We start from the raw sequence: 27,631 nt of genomic DNA, 5'->3' as shown, positions 1-27,631 counted from the left end.
TTTTCTGCTGTACTTTATTGGAAGGAGAAAAATAATCTTACAGAAACCTCTGGAAGAGCATAACATTGTGAATGAATTAATGGAATTCATTTACCAAAAAATTTAAACAGCCTCATGCTACGTAATTAAAAACTAATCCTTATTTCATGATGAATAACCTTTACACTATAATGTATCTTAAATAGAAAACTATCTGTAGATAGATTTTTCCTCAAAAAGCATTTTATTTAAAAAAATCCAATTTAAATTTTAAAAATCTGGTTTTTTTTATATAAGTTTTTAAAAAATCATTGATTTTTATCCACCCTGCTGCCCAGCAACTGGTGTACGTAGGTATACTACCTCTTATACTGGAGGTAGCATATAGCCATCAGGACTAATAGCCACTGATATCTTTACCCTCCAATCCCCTTCTAAAGCCATCCAAATTGGTGGCTATCACTACTACATCTTGTGGTAGTGAATTACAGTTTAACTATACACTATGTGAAAAAATATTTCTTTATCTGCCCTGAATCTTCCACCAGTCAGCTTAATGGGGTGAACCTGGGTTCTAGCATTTCTTTTGTCTTCCTATTCACTTTCTCTATATCATGCATAATTTTGTACCCTTCTATCATGCGTCCATTCACTCGCCTTTTCTCTAAGCTAAATAAGGTCCCAGATGCTGTAACCTTTTGTCATAGGGGAGTTTCTCCAGCCCCCTTGATTATTTCAGTTGCTCTTTTCTGTACTTTTCCCAACTCTACAATACCCTTTTAAGGTACAGTAACCAAAACTGTATACATTATTCCGAGTGTGCTCATTTATAATCGTGTAAAAATATCACCTCATTTCAGCACTGTAACATCCTTTAAGTTCAAGTTGTTTTGTCCTTCATTGCATACACATGCAAACGTAATAATCTTTAGAATGATAGCATGAGTTTAAAATTAGGGTCGTGCACTCATTTTAAAGTCAGAGTCCTGGCTACCAGGAGGAAGGCCTTCTCTGCTGTGGCACCCTGGCTGTTGAATGAGCTCCCTAAGGAGTTTCGCTTGGCACCTACATTATATTCTTTTAGACACCAGGTGAAGACCGTTTTATTCTCCCAGTATTTGAACAGTCTATAAAATAATTTTAACCTTGCTGTTTTAAATTTGTATTTTAAATTTGTATTTTTGCATTGCTGCTGTTTTTATCTTGGCTGTGCTTTTATATTGTATTTTATATTATGGTTTTATACTGTTTTGTTTTGAATTGTCTTAATTTTGTGAACCGCCCAGAGAGCTTTGGCTATTGGGTGGTATAGAAATGCAATAAATAAATAAATAAATCTCACATGTATCTCCACGGTGTGTGGTCTCTAAGGTGAGCAGAATTGTTGTCTTAATAAATGATTTCAAGCTCCCAGATTCAGTTGATTGATACATGTAGTACAGTGCAGGTTGTGTCATATCACATAACTCTGCAACTGGACTATTACTATGTTCAATAGATTTGGATGGAATATTGGCTTCCAGTTAATCTTGAGGAAGGGAGAGTTAAATGTGGGCTGTTGCTGTTTGTTATGAATAAGCTTTTTTAATGTTCTCTTCTGACATTCACCATCCATATAATCCAGACTTTTCCTAAACACTGCAACTTTCAATCCACCTGCAGATTTCCTTCATCGCCATCTTCACACAACCCTCTACCCCACATAAATCACACCCAAAGTGAGGCAGCTACGCTGAGGGAAACCCTCTTTCCTTTGCATGCAGACTTACAGGGTAGAAAAGAGAGGCGCAATGGAGAATTTCTAAAACTTGAGGTGCCCAGGGTCCAGCCTGCCTAGATGTTACATTAATGTTTTATTTATTTATTTATTTATTACATTTTTATACCGCCCAATAGCCGAAGCTCTCTGGGCGGTTCACAAAAATTAAAACCACAATAAAACAACCAACAGGTTAAAAGCACAATTACAAAATACAGTATAAAAAACACAACCAGGATAAAACCACGCAGCAAAATTGATAAAAGGTTAAAATACAGAGTTAAAACAGTAAAATTTAAATTTAAGTTAAAATTAAGTGTTAAAATACTGAGAGAATAAAAAGGTCTTCAGCTGGCGACGAAAGCAGTACAGTGTAGGCGCCAGGCGGACCTCTCTGGGGAGCTCATACCACAACCGGGGTGCCACAGTGGAGAAAGCCCTCCTCCTAGTAGCCACCTGCCTCACTTCCTTTGGCAGGGGCTCACGGAGAAGGGCCCCTGTGGATGATCTTACGGTCCGGGCAGGTACATATGCTTTATACTTGTATTCCACATTTCCTTCAAGGAATATAATTAAGAGGGCTAAGCACATGCTCATCTCACAACGGCGGCGAGACAGGTTAGGGCGAGAGGGAGAAATCTGCCGAAAGCCACCCAAGGGTCCAACCTTCTACCCATTATACCCCACCCCAATTCCTCCTCCAGAAGAATGCTCGAAGTACCAATAGCCCTGAGGTGAAGGGGGAACAAGAGTTTTTTATTCTGTTTCAGGGCTCCATCGGCTCCTGCCTTGAACCAGCAGCGGCTTATGACTTTTCCAAAGACCCGATCCTAGCTTGCCACCAAATTGTGCCTACAAGTGTCACCACATCCCCTCCTCACAGCTCCCTGGCACGTGCGCCTGTTGCTCTCTTGCACACTGTGCAGCATTTAGAGGTATACTTTACAGCATTATGAGCCTTGTGTGGCACAGAGCAGTAAAGCAGCAGTTTCTGCAGCTGAAATGTTCCCCATGGCCTGAGTTCAATCCCAGCGGAAGCTGGTTTCAGGCAGCCGGCTCAGGTCGATTCAGCCTTCCATCCTCCCGAGGTCGGTAAAATGAGTACCCAGCTAGCTGGGGGAAAGGGAATAACAGCCGGGGAAGGCAACAGCAAATCACCCCGCTATAAAGCCTGCCAAGAAAACGTCAGCGAAAGCAGGCGTCCCTCTAGGAGTCAGCAATGACTCAAGTGCTTTGCACGAGAGCTTCCTTTCCTTTTTCTTCCTTACAGCATCACCTGCAAAGCGGCCCGCAGAGGCAGCCCAGGGCTGGTCAGGGCCAGTGGCCACAGCCACCCACTCGCCGCGACTCCTCGTTGGGGTCCTTGGCGTCTCTTCCCCCCCCCCCCGAACTCGAGGGCAGCCGGCACAGGGGGGCGGTGAACGCTGCCAAGCAAAGACCTCGCAGCCGGGGCGCATCTTTGCGCATCTGTCCCCTCCCTCCAGAAGGCGCAGCCGCGGGGACGGGGCCTTGCCAAGCGCAGCCGCTGCTTCCGCCGGCCTGCCCCGCGAGGCCCAGCCCCGCTCAGAGCCCTCTCCGCGCATTGCGGCGGGGTGGAGGGAGCGCCTGCGCGCCCGCCCGCCACCACGAAGCTCCACAGCCACGAGCACGAATCGGACCCCCCCCCCCCAGGGGAGAGAGAGAAAGCGGAGGGACGCGAGCCTAGCCGGAGGGGTCTCTCCCTCCGCGTGAAGCCAATGGACGCCCGCCTCCTTCGTCAAAGGCGGGCCGCGTGGTCGCCCTCCCACCACCGGCCCCTGGTTCCCCCGTAGCGCATCAACGCAGTCGCGCGAGCCCCCGCACGCATTCCGTCGTTACCTTGACCAGCGTCTCGTCCCAGCGCCCCGCCCCCTGCCCTGCGTCCGCACGCTATGCCCTGGGCCCCTGCCCCGCCTCGCAGGCCGCAGCCTATCCGGTTCATGAGGCGCCCGGGACGCGTGTCTGCGCGTGAGGAGGGCGAGCGGCCGCCTGCCCCGGATGTTACCCGCACCGGCACCGGCCTCGCTTCCCTCTGCCTTCCCAAAGCCCTGAGCTGAGGGGAGGGAAAGCCTGGAAATACCGGGCCCTGCTCTGCCTCCCCACCCCCATTCCGTTGCTGGTTTTCTTTGGCACCTGCGGGAAGAAATGAGTGGCTCTTTCTCCGTGTGGTTCCCATGGGATCCTGCCGCTCCGCAGGTGCTTTATTTTATTTCTCTTTGGATGATGAGAAATGGGATTGGCGCCGGGAGGAAGACGCTGCTTGCCGGCTCCAGCCCCTGCTGAAAAGTGAAATACACAAATAGCATTGTTTATGCCACAATTACACTAGATTTGTTTTGCTCAGGTACCCATAGGGTCACTAACTTCTTGGCTCTGGCCGTACTGCTGTGCCTTTGCAAAGCTCAGATTTGAAGCTTCTTCCTGAGATGAAGTCATGAGATCAACTTGGAAGTTGCTTAATTTCTGTATCTCAATCCGCTGTTCAAAATACTCTGAGGAGGAAGCCTGCTAGAAGCAGTTTTTGATGTTTGGCAACACAGGGCTCTTCAGACTGGATGTTCAAGAAAAAAGAAAAGGAGACTACATTTCTCCGCTGTGGCACCCCGGTTGTGGAATGAGCTCCCCGGAGAGGTCCGCCTGGCGCCTACATTGTACTCCTTTCGTCGACAGCTGAAGACCTTTTTATTCACTCAGTATTTTAACACTTAATTTTAACTTAAATTTAAATTATACTGTTTTAACTCTGTATTTTAACCTTTTATCAATTTTGCTACGTGGTTTTATCCTGGTTGTGCTTTTTATACTGTATTTTGTATTTGTGTTTTTAAGCTGTTGGTTGTTTTATGATGGTTTTAATTTTTGTGAACCGCCCAGAGAGCTTTAGCTATTGGGCGGTATAAAAATGTAATAAATAAATAAATAAATAAATGTTTCAACTGGGATATTACGTAGTGTGACCATATGGAAAGGAGGACAGGGCTCCTGTATCTTTAACAGTTGTTTTCCCAGATTGAGGAATGGCCTGCCAGGGACGTACTAAAACAAAGGACAATACTTGCCCATAGAGAAACCACACTTGCCCATAGGGATTCATTGCAAATCGCTTGCCCATAGGGAAACATAGAACAGAATTCTCCATAGAGAAACCACACTTGCCCATAGGGATTCATTGCAAAGCACTTGTCCATAGAGAAACATGGGACAGAATTCTCCATAGAGAAACCATACTTGCCCATAGGGATTCATTGCAAATCGCTTGCCCATAGGGAAACATAGAACAGAATTCTCCATAGAGAAACCATACTTGCCCATAGGGATTCATTGCAAAGCACTTGTCCATAGAGAAACATGGGACAGAATTCTCCATAGAGAAACCATACTTGCCCATAGGGATTCATTGCAAATCGCTTGCCCATAGTGATCCATTGGACAGAATTCTCCATAGAGAAACCACACTTGTCCATAGGGATTCATTGCAAAGCACTTGTCCATAGAGAAACATGGGACAGAATTCTCCATAGAGAAACCATACTTGCCCATAGGGATTCATTGCAAATCGCTTGCCCATAGTGATCCATTGGACAGAATTCTCCATAGAGAAACCACACTTGCCCATAGGGATTCATTGCAAAGCGCTTGCCCATAGAGAAACACAGGAGAGAATTCTCCATAGAGAAACTATATGTGCCCATAGGGATCCATTGCAAAGCGCTTGCCCATAGGGATCCACGGGACAGAATTCTCCATAGAGAAACCATACTTGCCCATAGGGATTCATTGCAAAGCACTTGTCCATAGAGAAACACAGGAGAGAATTCTCCATAGAGAAACTATATGTGCCCATAGGGATCCATTGGACAGAATTGTCCATAGAGAAACCATACTTGCCCATAGGGATTCATTGCAAAGCGCTTGTCCATAGGGAAACAATGGGACAGATTTCTCCATAGAGAAACCATACTTGCCAATATTATTATTATTATTATTATTATTATTATTATTAATTTATATAGCACCATCAATGTACATGGTGCTGTACAGAGTAAAACAGTAAATAGCAAGGCCCTGCCGCATAGGCTTACAATCTAATAAAATCATAGTAAAACAATTAGGAGGGGAAGAGAATGCCAACAGGCACAGGGTAGGGTAAAACTAACAGTGTAAAGTCCACACAACATCAAGTTTTAAAAGCTTTAGGAAAAAGAAAAGTTTTTAGTTGAGCTTTAAAAGCTGCGATTGAACTTGTAGTTCTCAAATGTTCTGGAAGAGCGTTCCAGGCGTAAGGGGCAGCAGAAGAAAATGGACGAAGCCGAGCAAGGGAAGTAGAGGCCCTTGGGCAGGCGAGAAACATGGCATCAGAGGAGCGAAGAGCACGAGCGGGGCAATAGTGTGAGATGAGAGAGGAGAGATAGGAAGGAGCTAGACCGTGAAAAGCTTTGAAGGTTAACAGGAGAAGTTTATATTGGATTCTGAAGTGAATTGGAAGCCAATGAAGAGATTTCAGAAGCGGAGTAACATGGTCAGAGCGGCGAGCCAAGAAGATGATCTTTGCGGCAGATGGTGAACAGAAACCAATGGACTGATGTGAGAAGAAGGAAGGCCAGAGAGAAGAAGGTTGCAGTAGTCCAACCGTGAAATAACCAGTGCATGAACAAGCGTCTTGGCAGAAGAGACAGACAAAAATGATCGAATCCTGGCAATATTATACAGGAAAAAACGACAAGATTTAGCTACTGCCTCAATATGAGGAATAAAGGAGAGCAAGGAGTCAAATATAAAGCCAAGGCTACGAGCTTTCTTGACCGGAGTAAGCGTAACATCATTGACAGTAAGAGAGAATGAGAGATGAGGAGAAGGTTTAGGAGGAAAAACAAGCAATTTAGTCTTTGCCATATTAAGTTTCAAATGACAATAAAGCAGCCAAGCTGAGATATCTGAAAGACATGCCGAGATACGATCGTGAACAACAGGAGAAAGTTCCGGAGATGACAGATATAGTTGTGTATCATCGGCGTACAGATGATATTGGAGGCCATGAGATTGAATAAGCTTGCCCAAGGGCAACATGTATAAGGAAAACAACAACGGGCCAAGCACTGAGCCTTGCGGAACCCCTACTGAAAGGGGAAAGGAGGAAGACGAGCTGCCATTAGCCAACACGCTGAAAGAGCGTCCCGCTAGATAGGAGGCAAACCAGTTATAGACAGAGCCACAAAATCCAAGGTCATGAAGGGAATCTAAGAGAAGATCATGATCAACCGTGTCAAAGGCTGCAGTTAGATCAAGGAGAATAAGAATGGAATAATGGCCTTTAGACTTGGCAGTAAGGAGATCATTGGTGATCTTAGTAAGGGCTGTTTCGGTGGAATGCAGAGGACGGAATCCAGATTGAAAAGGATCCAAAGCAGAGTTACTAGAAAGAAAGTCAAGACAGCGAGAGTAGACCGCACGCTCCAGGATCTTTGCAACAAACGGCAACAAAGAGACAGGTCGGTAGTTAGACAGAGATAGCCTATCAAGAGTAGGTTTCTTGAGAATGGGAGAGACTGTAGCATGTTTAAAAGCAGAAGGAAATGAACCAGAGGACAGAGAAAGATTAATAATATGAAGCAAGGAAGGGAGGATAGCAGGAATAAGATTAATAAAGACCCGAGAAGGAATCGGATCACGAGAACAAGTGGAAGGCTTTCAAGAGCGCAGTATTGTAGACAGTTCATCCGCTGAGACCGAAGGAAACGCAGAGAAATTTGCAGGAGGAACTGACAGATGAGGAACAGGAACTGGAAGAGGAGCAGAGCTGGCCAGATCAGAGCGGATAGTTTGGATTTTAGCATTGAAAAAAGAGGCAAAGTTATTAGCAGACAGAGAGGCGGGGAGAGATGGCGGATTAGGCTTCAGAAGAGAATTGAAGGACGCAAAGAGCTGCTGAGGATGCCTAGCATTTGACTGGATCAGCGTTGAGTAGTACTGCTGTTTGGCCAATGAAACGGCAGAAGAGAAAGAGGAGAGTACAAATTTGTAATGGACAAAGTCCGCCCAGTCCCTGGTCTTACGCCAAAGGCGTTCAGCTGCCCGGGAACAAGAGCGAAGGTAGCGGAGGGAAGAGGTGAGCCACGGTTGGGGTTGAGAAGGGCGAACTATCTGAGTTGTAGATGGAGCAAGATTATCAAGAGTTGAAGATAAGGAGGAATTAAAGAAGGAGACAGCTGAGTCCAAGGAGACAGCCGAAAAGACAGAAGGAAGGGAGGAGGCTAGAGACTAGGAAAAAGCCTCATAATTGATAGATTGCAAGTCACGACAAGAGCGAGAAGCGGGACGTGAAGGAGGAGGATTATGAGTAATATTGAAAGAAACTAGGTGATGATCTGACAACGGAAAGTGAGCAGTAGAAAAGTCCAATACAGAGCAATTTCGAGTGAGAACAAGATCCAGACAGTGTCCAAGGGAATGTGTGGGTGCATCAGACCAAAGCTTAAGATCATAAGAGGAAGATAATGAGCGAAATCGTAGAGCTGCAGCATCTTGAGGGTCATCCACATGAATATTGAAATCACCCAAAATAAGAGTAGGACAGTTATCAGAGAGGAAAAAGGACAGCCACGAATCAAAATCAGAGATAAATTTTGAGGACGAGCCTGGGGGGCGGTACAGAACTGCAATCCGCAGTCGCAATGGAGCGAAGAGCCCCGCCACATGTACCTCAAAGGAGGAGAAGCAATGTGAAGATGGAATGAAAAGAGGCTGGAACTGGCACAAACTAGATAATAAAAGACCAACACCACCACCCCGACCCTCTGGGCGACTAGTGTGAGAGAAACAGAGTCCTCCAAGAGAGAGGGCAGCAGAGATGGCAGTATCATGGGCAGGAAGCCAGGTTTCAGTAAGAGCAAGGAGGTGGAGAGACCTAGAGATAAACAAGTCCTGGATGACAGGGGCCTTAGAAGCAACAGAGCGACAGTTCCATAAGGAACACGAAAAAGGCAGCTGAGAAGAGGGGAGACACCGAAAGAAGAGGGGAGACACCCATAGGGATTCGTAGCAAATCGCTTGTCCATAGAGAAACATAGGACAGAATTCACCATAGAGAACCCATACTTGCCCATAGGGATTCACTGCAAAGCCCTTGCCCATAGGGAAACATAAAACAGAATTCTCCATAGAGAAACCATACTTGCCCATAGAAATCCACTGCAAAGCGCTTGCCCATATGGATCCACGGGACAGAATTCTCCATAGAGAAACCATACTTGCTCATAGGGATTCATTGCAAAGCGGTTGCCCTTAGGGATCCATTGGACAGAATTCTCCATAGAGAAACCATACTTGCCAATAGGGATGCATTGCAAATCGCTTGTCCATAGAGAAACATAGGACAGAATTCTCCATAGAGAAACCATACTTGCCTATAGGGATTCATTGCAAAGCCCTTGCCCATAGGGAAACATAAAACAGAATTCTCCATAGAGAAACCATACTTGCCCATAGGGGTTCATTGCAAATCGCTTGTCCATAGAGAAACATAGGACAGAATTCTCCATAGAGAAACCATACTTGCCCATAGGGATTCATTGCAAATCGCTTGTCCATAGAGAAACATAGGACAGAATTCTCCATAGAGAAACCACACTTGCCCATAGGGATCCATTGAAAAGCGCTTGCCCATAGGCATCCATAGAACAGAATTCTCCATAGAGAAACCATACTTGCCCATAGGGATCCATTGAAAAGCACTTGCCCATAGGGATCCATTGGACAGAATTGTGCATAGAGAAACCATACTTGCCAATAGGGATTCATTGCAAATCGCTTGTCCATAGGGAAACATAGGACAGAATTCTCCATAGAGAAACCATACTTGCCCATAGGGATTCATTGCAAATCGCTTGTCCATAGAGAAACATAAGACAGAATTATCCATAGAGAAACCATACTTGCCCATAGGGATTCATTGCAAAGCCCTTGCCCATAGGGAAACATAAAACAGAATTCTCCATAGAGAAACCATACTTGCCCATAGGGGTTCATTGCAAATCGCTTGTCCAAAGAGAAACATAGGACAGAATTCTCCATAGAGAAACCATACTTGCCCATAGGGATTCATTGCAAATCGCTTGTCCATAGAGAAACATAGGACAGAATTCTCCATAGAGAAACCATACTTGCCCATAGGGATCCATTGAAAAGCGCTTGCCCATAGGCATCCATAGAACAGAATACTCCATAGAGAAACCATACTTGCCAATAGGGATCCATTGAAAAGCGCTTGCCCATAGGGATCCGCAGGACAGAATTCTCCATAGAGAAACCATACTTGCCCATAGGGATCCATTGAAAAGCGCTTGCCCATAGGCATCCATAGAACAGAATTCTCCATAGAGAAACCATACTTGCCCATAGGGATCCATTGAAAAGCACTTGCCCATAGGGATCCATTGGACAGAATTGTGCATAGAGAAACCATACTTGCCAATAGGAATTCATTGCAAATCGCTTGTCCATTGGGAAACATAGGACAGAATTCTCCATAGAGAAACCATACTTGCCCATAGGGATTCATTGCAAATCGTTTGTCCATAGAGAAACATAGGACAGAATTCTCCATAGAGAAACCATACTTCCCCATAGGGATTCATTGCAAAGCACTTGTCCATGGGGAAACATAGGACAGAATTCTCCATAGAGAAACCATACTTGCCCATAGGGATTCATTGCAAAGAGCTTGTCCATAGAAAACAATGGGACAGAATTCTCCATAGAGAAACCATACTTGCCCATAGGGATCCATTGCAAAGCGCTTATCCATAGGGAAACATAGGACAGAATTCCCCAAAGAGAAACCATACTTGCCCATAGGGATTCATTGCAAAGCGCTTGCCCATAGGGATCCATTGGACAGAATTGTGCATAGAGAAACCATACTTTCCAATAGAGATCTATTGCAAAGCGCTTGCCCTTAGGGATCCATTGGACAGAATTCTCCATAGAGAAACTATACTTGCTCATAGGGATCCATTGCATAGCGCTTGCCCATAGGGATCCATTGGACAGATTTGTCCATAGAGAAACCATACTTGCCCATAGGGATCCATTGCAAAGCGCTTATCCATAGGGAAACATAAGACAGAATTCCCCATAGAGAAACCATACTTGCCCATAGGGATCCATTGCAAAGCACTTGCCTCTAGGAAAACATAGGACAGCATTCTCCATAGAGAAACCATTCTTCCCATAGGGATCCATTGCAAAGCACTTGCCAATAGGGATCCATAGGACAGAATTGTCCATTTAGAAAGCATACTTGCCCATAGGGATTCATTGCAAAGCACTTTCCCATAAGGATCCATTGAAAAGCGCTTGCCCATAGGGATATATTGGACAGAATTGTCCATAGAGAAACCATACTTGCCAATAGGGATGCATTGCAAAGCGCTTGCCCGTAGGGATCCATTGGACAGAATTCTCCATAGAGAAACTATACTTGCCCATAGGGATCCAATGCTAAGTGCTTGCCCATAGGGATCCATTGGACAGAATTGTCCATAGAGAAACCCTACCTGCCCATAGGGATCCATTGCAAAGCGCTTGTCCATAGAGAAACATAGGACAGAATTCTCCATTGAGAAACCATACTTGCCCATAGGGATTCATTGCAAATCGCTTGTCCATAGGGAAACATAGAACAGAATTCTCCATAGAAAAACCATACTTGCCCATAGGGATTCATTGCAAAGCGCTTGCCCATAGGGATCCACGGGACAGAATTCTCCATAGAGAAACCATACTTGCCCATAGGGATTCATTGCAAAGCGCTTGCCCATAGGGATCCACGGGACAGAATTCTCCATAGAGAAACCATACTTGCCCATAGGGATTCATTGCAAAGCGCTTGCCCATAGGGATCCATGGGACAGAATTCTCCATAGAGAAACCATACTTGCCAATAGGGATTCATTGCAAAGCCCTTGCCCATAGGGAAACATAAAACAGAATTCTCCATAGAAAAACCATACTTGCCCATAGGGGTTCATTGCAAATCGCTTGTCCATAGAGAAACATAGGACAGAATTCTCCATAGAGAAACCATACTTGCCCATAGGGATTCATTGCAAATCGCTTGTCCATAGAGAAACATAGGACAGAATTCTCCATAGAGAAACCATACTTGCCCATAGGGATCCATTGAAAAGCGCTTGCCCATAGGCATCCATAGAACAGAATACTCCATAGAGAAACCATACTTGCCAATAGGGATCCATTGAAAAGCGCTTGCCCATAGGGATCCGCAGGACAGAATTCTCCATAGAGAAACCATACTTGCCCATAGGGATCCATTGAAAAGCGCTTGCCCATAGGCATCCATAGAACAGAATTCTCCATAGAGAAACCATACTTGCCCATAGGGATCCATTGAAAAGCACTTGCCCATAGGGATCCATTGGACAGAATTGTGCATAGAGAAACCATACTTGCCAATAGGAATTCATTGCAAATCGCTTGTCCATAGGGAAACATAGGACAGAATTCTCCATAGAGAAACCATACTTGCCCATAGGGATTCATTGCAAATCGTTTGTCCATAGAGAAACATAGGACAGAATTCTCCATAGAGAAACCATACTTGCCCATAGGGGTTCATTGCAAATCGCTTGTCCATAGAGAAACATAGGACAGAATTCTCCATAGAGAAACCATACTTGCCCATAGGGATCCATTGCAAAGCGCTTATCCATAGGGAAACATAGGACAGAATTCCCCATAGAGAAACCATACTTGCCCATAGGGATTCATTGCAAAGCGCTTGCCCATAGGGATCCATTGGACAAAATTCTCCATAGAGAAACCATACTTGCCAATAAGGATCCATTGCAAAGCGCTTGCCCATAGGGATCCATTGGACAGAATTGTGCATAGAGAAACCATACTTTCCAATAGAGATCTATTGCAAAGCGCTTGCCCTTAGGGATCCATTGGACAGAATTCTCCATAGAGAAACTATACTTGCCCATAGGGATCCATTGCATAGCGCTTGCCCATAGGGATCCATTGGACAGATTTGTCCATAGAGAAACCATACTTGCCCATAGGGATCCATTGCAAAGCGCTTATCCATAGGGAAACATAAGACAGAATTCCCCATAGAGAAACCATACTTGCCCATAGGGATCCATTGCAAAGCGCTTGCCTCTAGGAAAACATAGGACAGCATTCTCCATAGAGAAACCATTCTTCCCATAGGGATCCATTGCAAAGCACTTGCCAATAGGGATCCATAGGACAGAATTGTCCATTTAGAAAGCATACTTGCCCATAGGGATTCATTGCAAAGCACTTTCCCATAGGGATCCATTGAAAAGCGCTTGCCCATAGGGATATATTGGACAGAATTGTCCATAGAGAAACCATACTTGCCAATAGGGATGCATTGCAAAGCGCTTGCCCATAGGGATCCATTGGACAGAATTCTCCATAGAGAAACTATACTTGCCCATAGGGATCCAATGCAAAGTGCTTGCCCATAGGGATCCATTGGACAGAATTGTCCATAGAGAAACCCTACCTGCCCTTAGGGATCCATTGCAAAGCGCTTGTCCATAGAGAAACATAGGACAGAATTCTCCATTGAGAAACCATACTTGCCCATAGGGATTCATTGCAAATCGATTGTCCATAGGGAAACATAGAACAGAATTCTCCATAGAAAAACCATACTTGCCCATAGGGATTCATTGCAAAGCGCTTTCCCATAGGGATCCACGGGACAGAATTCTCCATAGAGAAACCATACTTGCCCATAGGGATTCATTGCAAAGCGCTTGCCCATAGGGATCCACGGGACAGAATTCTCCATAGAGAAACCATACTTGCCCATAGGGATTCATTGCAAAGCGCTTGCCCATAGGGATCCACGGGACAGAATTCTCCATAGAGAAACCATACTTGCCCATAGGGATTCATTGCAAAGCGCTTGCCCATAGGGATCCACGGGACAGAATTCTCCATAGAGAAACCATACTTGCCCATAGGGATCCTTTGAAAAGCGCTTGCTCATAGGCATCCATAGAACAGAATACTCCATAGAGAAACCATACTTGCCAATAGGGATCCATTGCAAAGCGCTTGCCCATAGGGATCCGCGGGACAGAATTCTCCATAGAGAAACCATACTTGCCCATAGGGATCCATTGAAAAGCACTTGCCTATAGGGATCCATTGGACAGAATTGTGCATAGAGAAACCATACTTGCCAATAGGGATCTGTTGCAAAATGCTTGCCTTTAGGGATCCATTGGACAGAATTGTGCATAGAGAAACCATACTTGCCCATAGGGATCCATTGTAAAGCGCTTGCCCATAGGGATATATTGGACAGAATTTTCCATAGAGAAACCATACTTGCCAATAGGGATGCATTGCAAAGCGCTTGCCCATAGGGATCCATTGGACAGAATTCTCCATAGAGAAACTATACTTGCCCATAGGGATCCAATGCAAAGCGCTTGCCCATAGGGATCCATTGGACAGAATTGTCCATAGGGAAACCCTACCTGCCCATAGGGATCCATTGCAAAGCGCTTGTCCATAGAGAAACATAGGACAGAATTCTCCATAGAGAAACCATACTTGCCCATAGGGATTCATTGCAAATTGCTTATCCATTGGGAAACATTGAACAGAATTCTTCATAGAAAAACCATACTTGCCCATAGGGATTCATTGCAAATCGCTTGTCCATAGAGAAACACAGGGCAGAATTCTCCAAGGGAAACCATACTTGCCCATAGCGATTCATTGCAAAGCTCTTGCCCATAGAAAACAATGGGACAGAATTCTCCATAGAGAAACCATACTTGCCCATAGGGATTCATTGCAAATCTCTTGTCCATAGAGAAACATAGGACAGAATTCTCCATAGAGAAACCATACTTGCCCATAGGGATCCATTGAAAAGCGCTTGCTCATAGGCATCCATAGAACAGAATATTCCATAGAGAAACCATACTTGCCAATAGGGATCCATTGCAAAGCGCTTGCCCATAGGGATCCGCGGGACAGAATTCTCCATAGAGAAACCATACTTGCCCATAGGGATCCATTGAAAAGCACTTGCCTATAGGGATCCATTGGACAGAATTGTGCATAGAGAAACCATACTTGCCAATAGGGATCTATTGCAAAGTGCTTCCCTTTAGGGATCCATTGGACAGAATCGTGCATAGAGAAACCATACTTGCCCATAGGGATCCATTGAAAAGCACTTGCCTATAGGGATCCATTGGACAGAATTGTCCATAGAGAAACCATACTTGCCCATAGGGATTCATTGCAAAGCGCTTGTCCATAGAGAAACATAGGACAGAATTCTCCATAGAGAAACCCTACTTGCCCATAGGGATTCATTGCAAATCGCTTTTCCATAGGGAAACACAGGGCAGAATTCTCTATAGAGAAACCATACTTGCCCATAGGGATTCATTACAAAGCGCTTGCCATAGAAAACAATGGGACAGAATTCTCCATAGAGAAACCATACTTGCCCATAGGGATCCATTGAAAAGCACTTGCCCATAGGGATCCAATGGACAGAATTGTGCATAGAGAAACCATACTTGCCAATAGAGATCTATTGCAACGCGATTGCCCTTAGGGATCCATTGGACAGAATTCTCCATAGAGAAACTATACTTGCCTATAGGGATCCATTGCATAGCGCTTGCCCATAGGGATCCATTGGACAGATTTGTCCATAGAGAAACCATACTTGCCCAGAGGGATTCATTGCAAAGCGTTTGCCCATAGAAAACAATGGGACAGAATTCTCGATAGAGAAACCATTCTTGCCCATAGGGATCCATTGCAAAGCGCTTGCCTCTAGGAAAACATAGGACAGCATTCTCCATAGAGAAACCATTCTTGCCCATAGGGATCCATTGCAAAGCGCTTGCCCATAGGGATCCATAGGACAGAATTGTCAACAGAGAAACTATATTTCCCCTAGGGATCCATTGAAAAGCACTTGCCAATAGGGATCCATAGGACAGGATTGTCCATTTAGAAAGCATACTTGCCCATAGGGATCCACTGCAAAGCACTTTCCCATAGGGATGCATTGCAAAGCGCTTGCCCATAGGGATATATTGGACAGAATTGTCCATAGAGAAACTATACTTGCCCATAGGGATCCAATGCAAAGCGCTTGCCCATAGTGATCCATTGGACAGAATTGTCCATAGAGAAACCCTACTTGCCCATAGGGATCCATTGCAAAGCGCTTGTCCATAGAGAAACATAGGACAGAATTCTCCATAGAGAAACCATACTTGCCCATAGGGATTCATTGCAAATCACTTGTCCATAGAGAAACATAGAACAGAATTCTCCATAGAGGAACCATTCTTGCCCATAGGGATCCATTGCAAAGCGCTTGCCCATAGGGATCCACGGGACAGAATTCTCCATAGAGAAACCATACTTGCCCATAGGGATCCATTGAAAAGCGCTTGCTCATAGGCATCCATAGAACAGAATACTCCATAGAGAAACCATACTTGCCCATAGGGATCCATTGCAAAGCGCTTGCCCATAGGGATCCGCGGACCGAATTCTCCATAGAGAAACCATACTTGCCCATAGGGATCCATTGAAAAGCACTTGCCCATAGGGATCCATTGTACAGAATTGTGCATAGAGAAACCATACTTGCCAATAGGGATCTATTGCAAAGCGCTTGCCTTTAGGGATCCATTGGACAGAATTGTGCATAGAGAAACCATACTTGCCCATAGGGATCCATTGCAAATCACTTGTCCATAGAGAAACATAGAACAGAATTCTCCATAGAGAAACCATACTTGCCCATAGGGATTCATTGCAAAGCGCTTGCCCATAGGGATCCACGGGACAGAATTCTCCATAGAGAAACCATACTTGCCCATAGGGATCCATTGAAAAGCGCTTGCTCATAGGCATCCATAGAACAGAATACTCCATAGAGAAACCATACTTGCCCATAGGGATCCATTGCAAAGCGCTTGCCCACAGGGATCCGCGGACAGAATTCTCCATAGAGAAACCATACTTGCCCATAGGGATCCATTGAAAAGCACTTGCCCATAGGGATCCATTGTACAGAATTGTGCATAGAGAAACCATACTTGCCCAGAGGGATTCATTGCAAAGCGTTTGCCCATAGAAAACAATGGGACAGAATTCTCCATAGAGAAACCATTCTTGCCCATAGGGATCCATTGCAAAGCGCTTGCCTCTAGGAAAACATAGGACAGCATTCTCCATAGAGAAACCATTCTTGCCCATAGGGATCCATTGCAAAGCGCTTGCCCATAGGGATCCATAGGACAGAATTGTCAACAGAGAAACTATATTTCCCCTAGGGATCCATTGAAAAGCACTTGCCAATAGGGATCCATAGGACAGAATTGTCCATTTAGAAAGCATACTTGCCCATAGGGATCCACTGCAAAGCACTTTCCCATAGGGATGCATTGCAAAGCGCTTGCCCATAAGGATATATTGGACAGAATTGTCCATAGAGAAACTATACTTGCCCATAGGGATCCAATGCAAAGCGCTTGCCCATAGTGATCCATTGGACAGAATTGTCCATAGAGAAACCCTACTTGCCCATAGGGATCCATTGCAAAGCGCTTGTCCATAGAGAAACATAGGACAGAATTCTCCATAGAGAAACCATACTTGCCCATAGGGATTCATTGCAAATCACTTGTCCATAGAGAAACATAGAACAGAATTCTCCATAGAGGAACCATACTTGCCCATAGGGATTCATTGCAAATCGCTTGTCCATAGGGAAACATAGGACAGAATTCTCCATAGAGAAACCATACTTGCCCATAGGAATTCATTGCAAATCGCTTGCCCATAGGGAAACATAGAACATAATTCTCCATAGAAAAACCATACTTGCCCATAGGGATTCATTGCAAATCGCTTGTCCATAGATAAACACAGGGCAGAATTCTCCATAGAGAAACCATACTTGCCCCTAGCGATTCACTGCAAAGCGCTTGCCCCTAGAAAACAATGGGACAGAATTCTCCATAGAGAAACCATACTTGCCCATAGGGATTCATTGCAAATCACTTGTCCATAGAGAAACATAGAACAGAATTCTCCATAGAGAAACCATACTTGCCCATAGGGATTCATTGCAAAGCGCTTGCCCATAGGGATCCACGGGACAGAATTCTCCATAGAGAAACCATACTTGCCCATAGGGATCCATTGAAAAGCGCTTGCTCATAGGCATCCATAGAACAGAATACTCCATAGAGAAACCATACTTGCCCATCGGGATCCATTGCAAAGCGCTTGCCCATAGGGATCCGCGGACCGAATTCTCCATAGAGAAACCATACTTGCCCATAGGGATCCATTGAAAAGCACTTGCCCATAGGGATCCATTGTACAGAATTGTGCATAGAGAAACCATACTTGCCAATAGGGATCTATTGCAAAGCGCTTGCCTTTAGGGATCCATTGGACAGAATTGTGCATAGAGAAACCATACTTGCCCATAGGGATCCATTGCAAATCACTTGCCAATAGGGATCCATAGGACAGAATTGTCCATTTAGAAACCATACTTGCCCATAGGGATCCACTGCAAAGCACTTTCCCATAGGGATCCATTGAAAAGCGCTTGCCCATAGGGATATATTGGACAGAATTGTCCATAGAGAAACCATACTTGCCAATAGGGATGCATTGCAAAGCGCTTGCCCATAGGGATCCATTGGACAGAATTCTCCATAGAGAAACCCTACTTGCCCGTAGGGATCCATTGCAAAGCGCTTGTCCATAGAGAAACATAGGTCAGAATTGTCCATAGAGAAACCATACTTGCCCATAGGGATTCATTGCAAATCGCTTGTCCATAGGGAAACATAGAACAGAATTCTCCATAGAGAAACCATACTTGCCCATAGGGATTCATTGCAAATCGCTTGTCCATAGGGAAACATAGGACAGAATTCTCCATAGAGAAACCATACTTGCCCATAGGAATTCATTGCAAATCGCTTGCCCATAGGGAAACATAGAACATAATTCTCCATAGAAAAACCATACTTGCCCATAGGGATTCATTGCAAATCGCTTGTCCATAGAGAAACACAGGGCAGAATTCTCCATAGAGAAACCATACTTGCCCATAGGGATTCATTGCAAAGCGCTTGCCCATACAGATCCACGGGACAGAATTCTCCATAGAGGAACCATACTTGCCCATAGGGATCCATTGAAAAGCGCTTGCCCATAGGCATCCATAGAACAGAATACTCCATAGAGAAACCATACTTGCCAATAAGGATCCATTGCAAAGCGCTTGCCCATAGGGATCCATTGGACAGAATTGTGCATAGAGAAACCATACTTTCCAATAGAGATCTATTGCAAAGCGCTTGCCCTTAGGGATCCATTGGACAGAATTCTCCATAGAGAAACTATACTTGCCCATAGGGATCCATTGCATAGCGCTTGCCCATAGGGATCCATTGGACAGATTTGTCCATAGAGAAACCATACTTGCCCATAGGGATCCATTGCAAAGCGCTTATCCATAGGGAAACATTAGACAGAATTCCCCATAGAGAAACCATACTTGCCCATAGGGATCCATTGCAAAGCGCTTGCCTCTAGGAAAACATAGGACAGCATTCTCCATAGAGAAACCATTCTTCCCATAGGGATCCATTGCAAAGCACTTGCCCATAGGGATCCGCGGGACAAAATTGTCCATAGAGAAACCATACTTGCCCATAGGGATCCATTGAAAAGCACTTGTCCATAGGGATCCATGGGACAGAATTCTCTATAGAGAAACCATTCTTGCCCATAGGGATCCATTGTAAAGCACTTGCCAATAGGGATCTATAGGACAGAATCGTCCATTTAGAAAGCATACTTGCCCATAGGGATCCACTGCAAAGCACTTTCCCACAGGGATCCATAGGAGAGTATATCCCGAAGGAAAACCATTCTTGCTCGTTGGGAAACATAGAACAGTATCTCACCGCGGGGTCAATATACCTGCCCATAGGGAGACATAGGACAATACAGCAGCCTATGCGACCTTGCAAGGAATCATTGTCATAGAAAACTCTACCTATTGGGCAAAGTGCTTTTCCACTTTTGTCACTTGTTTTAGACATTTGCTGGAGACTTTATTTTATTCTTGTAGTCTTAATCTGATAAGCTATGTTGAAGTGCATTGTTTCCATTATAATTTTATTTAATTTTTCTGTCTATTTTATTCTTTGCCCTCCATGGGCTTTTTTTGCTCAGCTTTTATTGAGTGTATTTCTGCTATATACCACATCTTTTTTTTTCAATGATTAGGTGGGATATAAGTGTCCAAAATGAAAAGGGAAGGCACAGGCAAGCAGCACAGGTAGTATTCTATGACAGTGATTATCGAACTGTGGGTCAGGGTTCACCTGTGGGTTCCATCCCACTCTCAGCTTGGTCCCGGTGCTGCAGCCTGTTCAGTATCTCTTCGTTTGACTACCGACTGCCATGGCAGCACCCCAGATTTCTCGAAAGACTGATGCAGCAGCAGTTCTCCACATGCACAGGGCATCGGTACTTGGGGGAGTGGGAGTTGTTTAGAGAGCAAGGCTGGAGCATGAAAGGTGAATGTGAAGAAGGGAATTTAAAAGTTAGTTAATTGTGTTTTGTATTAGCATTTTAAAATTTAGTTTTGTTAAATGCATTGAAGAGGAGTTTGCCTCAAAAGCAATATAAAAATATTTGAAATAAATAAACAATGTAAAAGCACAGACAAGCTGAGGGGGAGGGAAAGGAGCTCGACTTTTTTACATTGTTTCTGAAAAATTTCTGTATTGATTTTTAAACAGAGGTGGGCATAACACCTACAATTTTTATAACTTTTACTAACAACCCCCCTTCCATAGGACAGTTTGTCTTATCTTGAGTCTGTCTTTTTAGTCCATTGCCCCTGTTGCCCTTGTATCACTCCATGAGCACAGTGCAGGAACCCCTACATGCATGCCACCGTGACAGATTTTTATGGATTGCATTGTTTGCAAATGTAGTAGTCTGGCAATGAAACCACTTAATGTCCCAGGCATGCTACATCAGTGGTTCCCAAAGTGGGTGGTACCACACCCTTGGGGGGGGTGGGATTGTATAATGGGGCATTAAGAGGCAAGGTAGCAGCAAAGGGGAGTCAGGGGGGTGCTCGAGGTGGACTTTTCCGAGAAGCGCCTCTCCAGAAGGTCTTAAAACCTAGGGACATTTTTATGGGAGAAGGTAGTTTGGTCCCAAGCCATGTAGGGAGGAATCCACACAGGTATTAATACCGTTTAAGAAGAGTCCTTTTAACGGTGAATTGAAATGTTTCAAAAGCACCAAAACGCTAATGAAGAGACATAGGCCACAGCTAGACCTAAGGTTTATCCTGGGATCATCCAGGGTTCACCCCTGCCTGAGCACTGGATCCCCTGTGTGTCACCTAGATGAACAGGTTTGACCCCTGGATGATCTAGGGATAAACCTTAGGTCTAGCTATGGCCATACTCTGCATGGTGTGCCCCGCCCCGCCAGCTGCAAAACAGAGGCGTTCACTCTCTTTTCCCTCCCTCCCTCAGTAAGCCTGAGACAGGTGCTTCCCATTTAAAGGGGCCAATTAAGCTACAGAATGATATTGAGCTGAAGCCAGAGTTTAAGAAATCGTACAAGGAGTTTTGGTTACAGAAGGAATTTTCTGATTGCTGTCTTGTGCATTTCCAACATCCTATTTGGTGGAATGTTGTTTTAGTGTGGTCTGCCTACTTCTCTCCAAGCAAAGAAATCGACTCCAGATTACCAAACATGGTGATTTAAGACTCATGTTAAATTACTTTAAACCACACATTGGGAAACTGGTATCCCTTCATCAAGCCCATCCATCACATTAAGAATTTACAGAATAGTGAGGTACTCTACCCAACTAATAAACGTGATATCTAATATTCTTGCTAAATGACTATCAGACTTTGGAAGGGTGATATCACTGGATCAAGTTCATCAATTATGTTAAATTGAATAAACTAAAAAAATATAATTGGATTTTGAATAAATATTCAATTAGTTGTTACTGTTTTGAATTTTATTGTTATCTTCCTTAGTGGGTCGTTGAAAACCGCTATTCTGAATAATGGTTTTTATAGTGTAGGGCAGGGGGCACTGGGCATGAGTTTGTGGAACCAAGGGGGCGGTTACCTGAAAAAGTTTGGGAACCACTGTGCTACATAATATGTCTTACAAATGCAACAGAAAACCATTGTGTCACCTTGTCCATCTACTTTCCTCTTTGTCTGTCCACTGTAATAGATATGTCGACAATGGTGCCACCACAACCTCCACAGCTGAAGACATTCTTAGTAATTTTGCATGCATTTTGGTGTAGATGAGAACTCTTTTCCTTGACTTTCCTTTCTTGCAGGCACAATTCTGATGCATGCCCACCAGTATCCCTATCCAAGACCTTGCTGTCTTACTTACAATGGTGCTGCATTCCTCCCCGGATATGGTTGTGTATGCATTTAAAACTGTGTGTATTCCACAGTCATAGGAATTCCGTTGTTATGGTATATACTCACACAAAAACACCTTCCAGTCTTTGCAGTCTATCTTCAATGGCACCGAGCCTACCTGATAACATGCAGCGGCAATAAAAAGGAGAAAGTGTCCATGCTGCATTGATCATTCTCTATTTTTCATTGAATCAACTATAAATACTTCTTTGTTTTGAAAATTATAACACCTAGTACCCAATGTTGACCAGTACCAACATTATCAGTGTTTAAGGGTATCAGCGGAAAGTCTTTGTTAAGAGTAAGATTTGTATCCAGAAAATTGTAGAATACATATACATTGCCTAAGGCAATACTTTTACATATGTGTGTTGGGCAGAGTAGGAGTTTATCCTTTAATTGGAACTGACAAATGAAATTGCAAATAGCTTTAACAATAATTTCATCTAACTCAATTCTGTCCATTTCCACATGGGCAAGTACTTTGCAATAGATCCCTATGGGCAAGCATGGTTTCCCTATGGACAATTCTGTCCGATCGTTTTCTATGGGCAAGTGGTTTGCATTGGATCCCTATGGGCAAGTATAGATTCTCTATGGAGAATTCTGTCCCATTTTTTCCTATCGACAAGCGCTTTGCAATGAATTCCTATGGGCAAGTATGGTTTCTCTATGGAGAATTCTGTCCTATGTTTCTCTATGGACAAGCGATTTGCAATGAATCCCTATGGGCAAGTATGGTTTTTCTATGGTGAATTCTATTCTATGTTTCCCTATGGGCAAGCGATTTGCAATGAATCCCTATGGGCAAGTATGGTTTCTCTATGGAGAATTCTGTCCTATATTTCTCTATGGACAAGCGCTTTGCAATGGATCCCTATGGGCAAGTATGGTTTCTCTATGGAGAATTCTGTCCCATTGTTTTCTATGGGCAAGGGCTTTGCATTGAATCCCTATTGGCAAGTACGGTTTCTCTATGGAGAATTCTGTCCTGTGTTTCTCTATGGACAAGTGCTTTGCAATGAATCCCTATGGGCAAGTATGGTTTCTCTATGGAGAATTTTGTTCTATATTTCCCTTTGGGCAAGCGATTTGCAATGAATCCCTATGGGCAAGTATGGTTTCTCTATGGAGAATTCTGTTTTATGTTTCCCTATGGGCAAGCAATTTGCAATGAATTCCTATGGGCAATATGGTTTCTCTATGGAGAATTCTGTCCTATGTTTCTCTATGGACAAGCGCTTTGCAATGGATCCCTATGGGCAAGTAGGGTTTCTCTATGGAGAATTCTGTCCCATTGTTTTCTATGGGCAAGGGTTTTGCAATGAATCCCTATTGGCAAGTATGGTTTCTCTATGGAGAATTCTGTCCTGTGTTTCTCTATGGACAAGCGCTTTGCAATGAATTCCTATGGGCAAGTAGGGTTTCTCTATGGAGAATTCTGTCCTATGTTTCCCTATGGACAAGCGCTTTCCAATGAATCCCTATGGGCAAGTATGGTTTCTCTATGGAGAATTCTGTCCTATGTTTCCCTATGGACAAGTGCTTTCCAATGAATCCCTATGGGCAAGTAGGGTTTCTCTATGGAGAATTATGTCCTATGTTTCCCTATGGACAAGCACTTTTCAATGAATCCCTATATGCAAGTATGGTTTTACTATGGAGAATTCAGTCCCGTGGATCCCTATGGGAAAGCGCTTTGCAATGAATCACTATGGGAAAGTATGGTTTCTCTATGGAGAATTCTGTCCTATGTTTCTCTATGGACAAGCGATTTGCAATGAATCCCTTTTTTATTATTATTAATATTTTTTTATTTTTCTACATTAATTATACTTACAACATTACAATAATTAAAAAAAACAACATCAAACAACTACTACATACATACTAAATAGATGTTGAATACATATAGGTTGAATAGATATTAACTATAAAATATCATACCACAGCATAATCATTCTTAACATAAAAGTGCACCCCCCACCTCGGGATCTATTCCTGATTTCAAAATCTTATCGTTTCTTCTGCTGCGGTTTCCCACTTCCCTTAGTAAACACAAATATTAGGAACTGTTTCCAGATTCCTTCAAACTCATTTATTTTAGTTATGCCTTTTCTCCACTTAATATTACAAGTCAATTTATCATTAATAGCTATATCCCATACTTCTTTATACCATTCTTCAATAAAATATTCCCCTTGAATCTTCCAGTTCCTAGCTACCATCAATTGTGCTGCAGTCAGCAAACTCGATATCAACTCTTTAATTTCTTTCCCACATTTTAAATCTTCAAATAGTGACAGTAATGCAATCTTTGGTGTTTGATCTATTTTCATTCCCACTATTTCTTCAATTTCTAAAAACACCATCTTCCATAATCTTTGAACATATTTGCATTCCCACCACATATGTAAATACGTTCCTATTTCCCCACAACCTCTCCAACAATTTGCTGAATATTGCTCATTTATCTTATTCAATCTAATCGGGGTTAGGTACCACCTCCACAAAATTTTAAAATAATTCTCCTTTATTCTCACTGACATACTTCTCAACACTCTTTGTTTCCACAGTCCCTCCCAGCTCTGTCGCCCTATTTGTACCTTCAAATCTGTCTCCCATACCATTTTCCCTGAGCTATCCCTTAACTCCTTTTCTAACAATATTTTATATATTTCGCTCATTAACCCTTTTAAAACTATACTTCCTCCTTTACCTTTTTCCTTATTTACTATTAACTCTTCAAACTTCGTCATCTCTCTACAAACTCTATTGTCTTTAATCCACTTTTTATTCCATTGTTCTAATTGCCCATACTCCAACCAAGATATTTTTTTTCCTTCAACAAATTTTCAATATCTTCTCTTGTTTTTATATCTCTTAACCGATCCTTTAATTTCATTTTATTTTTCTCTTTTAATATTTTACATAATCTACCCTTCAGATCCTCTGGGAAATTCTTTAACATTATTACCGGTGATAAGGGAGAGTTGCTCGGAAGCAGCTTCCCTTTAAATTTACTCCAAATTTCCCATTGAGTCCTCAGGAGTGGATTATCTATACTTCCAACCCACTTTCTCCCTCCTTCCTTAAAAAAGACATTTTCCAAACTCATCTCTACATTACTTGTAATTTTATCCTCCATCCAATATAAATCTCCTACTCCTATAATTGCTTCTACAATATGTCTTAATCTATTTGCTACATAGTATAATTTTATATTTGGGAGACCCAATCCACCCTTTTTTTGGCTTAAATACCAATTATTCTTATTTACCCTCGCTTTCTTTTCTCCGTTACAATATTTATTAATAATATTTTGCCAACTTTTTATCTCAATTTCTGAGATTTTTATTGGTAACATCCTAAACACAAAATTAATTTTAGCTAAAATCTTCATTTTTATTAGTGCTATTCTTCCAAACCAAGATAAATTTAATCTTTTATATTTACCAATTTTTCTAATACCTCTTTCTTTAACCTCGTTAAATTCTCCTTTTCTAAATTCTCTAGGTTTTTTGTAAGTTTAATTCCCAAATATTTAATCTCCTCCTTAACTCTCATTTCTATTCCCTTATGTTCCCATTCCTTTTCTTCCTTCTTAGTATAATTAAACAACATCATCTCTGATTTAGACCAATTTATTCTTAACCCTGTAGCTTCTTCAAATTCTCTCAATTGAGATTTAATTCTATCTATTTTTCTTATTGGGTTCTTAATAGTCAATAAAGTATCATCCGCAAACATATTCAACTTTATTTCCCTTACCTCTCCAATTCCTTCTATCTCTCCATCATCCCTTAATGCATTCGCCAATACTTCCATAACCATTACAAACAGGACTGGCGAGAGCGGACATCCTTGTCTTGTACCTCTGGCTAGTCGTATCTTTTCAGTGAGTCCATCGTTTACCACCACTACAGCTGTATTTTGGGAATATAACTGTTCTATTATAGTTTTAAATTTATTCCAAATCCCATTTTATCTACAATAATCTTTATTGCCTGCCAGCTCACACAATCAAAAGCCTTAAAAATATCCAATGCCAAAATTCCTGCCTTGGTATTTGACATTTTTATTGCATTTATTGCATTTAAAACTCTTCCCACTAAACTATGCATCTGCCTTCCTGCCACAAATCCACATTGATCCTCTCCTATATATTCTGATATAAATTTATTTAACCGTTTAGCCATAATAGATGAAAAAAATTTGGCATCCTGATTTATTAATGAGATAGGTCTATATGAATCAGGAATAGTCAAATCTTTATCTGGTTTTGGGATTAATATTATCAATGAATGTTCCCATGATTCTGATATCTTCTCTCCTAATAATATAGCATTATAAAGTTTCACTAATTTCGGAACTAAAAACTCTTTAAAAACTTTATAATATTCTGATCCTAAACCATCTGCTCCCGGTGATTTACCCACTTTCAAATTATCAATTACATCTTCAACTTCTCTTTGAGTTATTACCTTCTCCATTTGCTCTTTATGTACTGTTTTTATTCCCTTCTTTATATACCTTCCAATATATTCCTCCACCTTCTGTTGTTGAATTTCTTTACCCTTATATAATTCCTGATAAAATTTCTGAAATTTTTTTATTTTGTCTTTCATTGTATAACAATAATTCCCTTGATTATCCTTCAATGCTTCTATCCCGTTTCTCCCTTTTTCCTTTTGTGTGAGTCTGGCAAGCAATCTAGAATTCCTATTGCTATTTTCAAAATTTCTCTATGGAGAATTCTGTCCTGTGTTTCTCTATTGACAAGCGCTTTGCAATGAATCCCTATGGGCAAGTATGGTTTCTCTATGGAGAATTCTGTCCCATGTTTCCCTATGGACAAGCCCTTTTCAATGCATCCCTATGGGCAAGAATGGTTTCTTTATGGGCAAGTATGGTTTCCCTATGGGCAAGTATTGTCCTTTGTTTTAGTACGTCCTGCCTGCCGGAGGAGATTCGTAAAATTAACTCTCTGTGTGATTTTTAGGCAGCTTTAAAGACTAGCCTTTTCCAGTAGGCCTATCCAGATCAATGTAAAATCATGAATTTTTAACATGTATTGATTCCTGTTCTAATGTTATTCCCCGCCTCGATCCAAAGGGAGAGGCGGGTAAGAAATAAATATTATTATTATTATTATTATTATTATTATTATTATTTATATTGAAAAGGGAATTTCAGCAGGTGTCATTTGTATGCATGCAGCACCTGCTGTTGCACCATGCCCTGCTTGTTCATTCTTGGCCAATGGGTGGTTGCCCACTGTGTGAACAGAGTGCTGGACTAG

General features: G+C 42.7%; 1 protein-coding gene across 1 annotated transcript in view; it reads right to left on the bottom strand.

Moving 5' to 3' along the window:
• The window catches only part of CCDC91 (coiled-coil domain containing 91), a 141,374-nt gene extending 137,738 nt beyond the window's left edge, over window positions 1–3,636 (bottom strand). Inside the window, exon 1 of the mRNA XM_063134388.1 lies at window positions 3,596–3,636. The gene's annotated coding sequence lies outside the window, so the exon portion shown is untranslated. The remainder of the gene's footprint in view (window positions 1–3,595) is intronic.
• Between the last annotated feature and the right edge of the window lie 23,995 nt (window positions 3,637–27,631).

The sequence above is a fragment of the Elgaria multicarinata genome, chromosome 9 (assembly GCF_023053635.1).
Source record: "Elgaria multicarinata webbii isolate HBS135686 ecotype San Diego chromosome 9, rElgMul1.1.pri, whole genome shotgun sequence".
Classification (NCBI taxonomy): Eukaryota; Metazoa; Chordata; class Lepidosauria; order Squamata; family Anguidae; genus Elgaria; species Elgaria multicarinata.
The sequence above is the reverse complement of the archived record's forward strand: the minus strand, read 5'-3'. Positions and strand labels throughout refer to the sequence as shown.